Source organism: Schistocerca piceifrons, chromosome 7 (assembly GCF_021461385.2).
Source record: "Schistocerca piceifrons isolate TAMUIC-IGC-003096 chromosome 7, iqSchPice1.1, whole genome shotgun sequence".
Classification (NCBI taxonomy): domain Eukaryota; kingdom Metazoa; phylum Arthropoda; class Insecta; order Orthoptera; family Acrididae; genus Schistocerca; species Schistocerca piceifrons.
Window position 1 is genome coordinate 439,432,029 of NC_060144.1, and position 4,938 is coordinate 439,436,966.

Sequence of the window (4,938 nt, forward strand, 5' to 3'; positions counted from 1 at the left end):
TACGCAATTGCTTGGCTCTTGTAACATGAAATTTACAGCCATTCTAAAGCTATCCGCAAATAAATGTCCTGTCTACCTATACATATATGTACATCTTTCATATCTTTGGAAATTAGCATGTTCAGACAGACAAGAAAGTTTTAGTAAAACTTTAAACAGCGACACTTTTATTTTTTGATTCGATTTTCGTTAATTACAGTGTATACGGTACCCCAAATTATTCTCAATTTATCTGTGAAAAGCACGCTGTCTTCAGGCCACAAGTGGCCCATAGGTACCATCCGACCGCCGTGTCATTCTCAGTTGAGGATGAGGATAGGAGAGGGCGTTGGTCAGCACACCGCTCTCCCGGTCGATATGATGGTTTTCTTTGACTGGAGCCGCTACTATTCGGTTGAGTAGCTCCTCAATTGGCAACACGAGGCTGAGTGCACCCCGAAAAATGGCAACAGTGCATGGCGGCTGGACGGTCACCCATCCAAGTCGCGACCACACCCGATAGCGCTTAACTTCGGTGATCTCACGGGAACTCGTGTATCCACTGCGGCAAGGACGTTGCAATTTATCTGTGAAAGCCCTATGAAAATTCGTCAGGTAGTTCTGGAGATCAACCTGTTCAAAGACAGACGTACACGACGGTTTTACAGATTTATTACGATGCATATTCCGAAAGTAAGGTCCGATCGGACGCGAAATGGAAACCACAGTGAAAATCAAAAGTGGTTTTTTTGGAACGTCTCTACATAGTCGCGCTCCGTCTAGGACATTTGTCGCAGTGTTGTGCCAACTTTCCAATACCCTCGCCACAGAAAGCAGCCGCCTGCACTTTTCGCCGGTTCTGTACGCTGATATGCAGTTCGTTGTCTGTGTCAAAACGTTGTCTTCATAGCCAGTGGTTCATGTCAGCAGAGATGAAGATCAAAGGGAGCAACCTCTGGGTTGTATGGAGAGCGAAAACTGTTCTGATGCCTCTGCCGAGTGATCAGAAAGTTAGTATAAATTTGAAAACTTAATAAACCACGGAATAATGTAGATAGAGAGGTGAAAATTGACACACATGCTTGGAATGACATGGGGTTTTATTAGAACCACCCCATATTGCTAGACACATGAAAGATCTCTTGCGCGCGTCGTTTGGTGATGATCGTGTGCTCAGCCACCACTTTCGTCATGCTTGGCCTCCCACGTCCCCAGACCTCAGTCCGTGCAATTATTGGCTTTGGGGTTACCTGAAGTCGCAAGAGTATAGTGATCGACCGACATCTCTAGCGATGCTGAAAGACAACATCCGACGCTAATGCCTCACCATAACTCCGGACATGCTTCACAGTGCTGTTCACAACATTATTCCTCGACTACAGCTATTGTTGAGGAATGATGGTGGACATATTGAGCATTTTCTGTAAAGAACATCATCTTTGCTTTGTCCTACTTTGTTATGCTAATTATTGCTATTATGATCAGATGAAGTGCCATCTGTCAGACATTTTTTGAACTTTTGTATTTTTTTGGTTCTAATAAAACCCCATGTCATTTCAAGCATGTGTGTCAATTTGTACCTCTGTATCTACATTATTCCGTGATTTATTCAGTTTTCAAATTTATACTGACTTTTTGATCACCCGATGTGTGTAACGGTACAGTTGTTGCTACGACTGTAGGGTATGCAACTTTCAGAGACGGTAGTATGGACCAGAATAAGGAAAAAATGTCCAGTAAGCATGGGCTGTAAAACACCTACCTTAAGAGCTATAAGTATTTGTTCAATATTGGAGGTGTGTTTTGCACTAGCGAAGGTGAACGACAGCTCATAGCTCCTCAGGTATGCATTTTACAGCAGATGTTTACTGACATTTTTTTCTTGTGTTGGTCCATACTACCACCTCTTAAAGCTGCCTGCCCTACATTCTTAGCAACAACAGTGCCAGTACATGCATTACACTGTCAGAGGTAGCAGAATGATTTTCGCTTGTTAATTTTCGATGCCTTCGCTATCGATCCAGCGACTCTGACCACAGATTGAAAGTTTGTAATACCATTATGGAATCACTCGGTATACACGTAAAACTAATATTGGTTTCCTTGCATTAAGTCGCAGATTTAACATTGCTGTTTTCGTGATGAAACGCCGGACAATCATATAGTAACCACCCACCACAGCACAGCACCAGAGGTCATTCATCCCTTGACCTCTACCCTTAGAATTCTATGTGCTCCTCTTAAGAAACAGAAATTATTTTTGTATCGGTAACAAATGATCCTGCACTTTAAAGCTAAAGACATGGGAGATCCAAAAGAGAGCAAAGGCTTGCCTTACGTGATTTTTTAGCCAGTGTCAGTTCGTTACAGACAGTGATCTCTGTTCTACTTGGATGTGTGAAACGGCCCCTTAGAAAAATTATCAATTACTGTGCTTGTAAACTCCTTACGTTATTTGATTTTCAAACAGCCGAACAAAACTGAACGTACTCAGACATTTCTCTCTTTACTTATTCTGATCAACACTAAACTGACACACAATATTTTTAGCGCAACGCAGTCTGACTTTCAATAATACCTACAAAAGAATGATCCTGACTAACAATAACCTATACCTTTCATGAATCACTTACCTCACAAAAATCTTCGTTACTCGAACTACTGCAATACAGCGAGCGCCAATACTGCCAACTAAATAAAAGATTCTAACTACTGAAGACACTAACAACTGATAGGCATATAGTTAGCAACTGAAAGATTTTGATAGAGAACAAACAATGTATTTACCTTAATAATGTTCAAAAGTCATAATATATATATGTATAATTTGTGACATCCTTTTTCTGACGGACACACGTCCAGCTCGTCCGATCATATTAACATCTCAAAACTCTGGCTTCTCTCTCCCCACATCCACCACTGCTGGCGGCTCACCTCCAACTGCGCAGCGCTACGCGCTGCTCGCATCCAACTGCCCAACAGTATAATAGCAAATATTCCAACAACGCAAACCAGCCACAGACTGCACACAGCACAGCCAGAGATTTTCATACAAAGCGCTACGTGACGTTACCAACATAAAAACCTAAAGAGCCTACTTACATGTGGAACTCCTGTCTCTAAGCATAGTACTTCATTGTCCCTTCTCTCCCTTCAGATTCCTGTCGTCTCCATCATCCGTCACGTTGTAGTTAGGCAAAATTTGTTCTTCGCTCTGATTAATACCCTTTTATTACTCACTGTAACAGTGTCTGATGCAGCAGCCCCATATAACCAAAATAATTCGCTCATTCACATAAACTAGAAATTTCTCAGTCTCTCTTGTGATTTCGTTCCTGCAAATGGTAACAGTAATCACGACAAAGTTATAAAAATATAGAAATTTGAGTGCGCATGTAATGTAGATCTCGTAGGAGACACAATCGTTCGAACGCTGTTCCCGAAATCTGTAATGTTGTACATATCGCCCAATTGTCTAAAAAGGCAAACGTAATTTCCAGAAGTACATATTGTCGTCCTAAAACTTCGGTATTTAATGTCCTGTTGAGAGAATACAACGTCGCATTTACCGTATGTGGCACTATGACACTGAGTGGCAACATAAATGCAGATAGGCAGTGAGTAGTTTCTAATATCAAGTATACAAAAATATACCTTGTTTTAGACTCAGGAGCAGGTCCTACACTGTTTATTCATAGTTTTAGTATTAGTTTTAGTCTGGGAAAAGGAAGTGAAACTTATTCCGAAGACTTCTACATTTTTAGGACATTTATTTTTGCGAGATAGATGAATTTAGTGATTTGGCTAATATAGTACCTAATGTATCGATTTCTACTTCGTCCCATGGACCTCAGTGGAATAAATGGGTAAAGTGAAAGTGAAATAAGGCAAAATAAATTTTACAATCATCCTGTCAATGTCTAGCCTACGGTCGAGTTCTGAGATGATACAACTGTCACATTTTCTTGCATTAATTTCGAAACAGTTCTTGTTTTTTCTTCATTCTTCATTTCACTCCTCCCACATGGGGTCGAGAGGAGCGGAGGAGGGAGGGGAGCGGGGAACGGGGAAAGGGCGGACTGGCAACACCCATGTTGTTGCTCCAATTACAAGACGTTAAAATTTAGACAGTCTTTTCTGCAGTTGAAAGATTAAAATAATAAGTCGAAAATACAATTAAAATTATTTATTTTGATGTTTTTCTGTGGTGGTGGTTTGGCTAGGGTGGTGACTAACAGTGACACATTGAGACAGTCCCCCAGTATCAGCTCACAGATGATGCTGTTGTGGCAGGAAGGGTAATGGGATGGTGGGTTGCTGGAAATAGGAAAATACAGATATATGTGTTGCCATGTATGGGAGTAGGATGGATGATGTTGGGCTGGGAAGTGGGGTGCATAAATGGAGGCCAGAGCAGGAAAGAGTGAGGGCAGATCAGGAGGGTGGGAGAGGAATTGAAACTTTGATGTAAGGAGAGGATATGCGGACGAGAGTTGTACTTGGTAGGATGGACAAATGTCAGTGCAGATATGAGGGTCAGGTAGGGGGGGGCCTATTGAAATTGCCTTGGGAGAGGATATATAATTGTGAAGGTGGATGGAGGGTGGGGCGTGTTGGTATAGGTATGATTCAAGCCCTGGATTCTAAAAGATTGTCTCAGTATGTTCTTCTTATCAGAGATGGTTGCAGAACTCGGCTGTTCAGTACAGGATGTCCAATCAAACACCTTACAGCCATCTAATTTCCAAGCTCTTATTTTATTGGGCTATCGGTTTTGGCGATTTACTACGCCATCTTCAGACCCCTTGACTGACGTTTAGGAAGATTCCAGCCTCCGTTCTGGTCAAAATAGGGGCCAGCATTCAAAAGTTGGTGTCTGTAGACTTCTGTTTGATACAGAGATCACTTCACTTCAACCGTCATCTACCGATTTGGCAGGTGATACAGCGATCAGTTCAA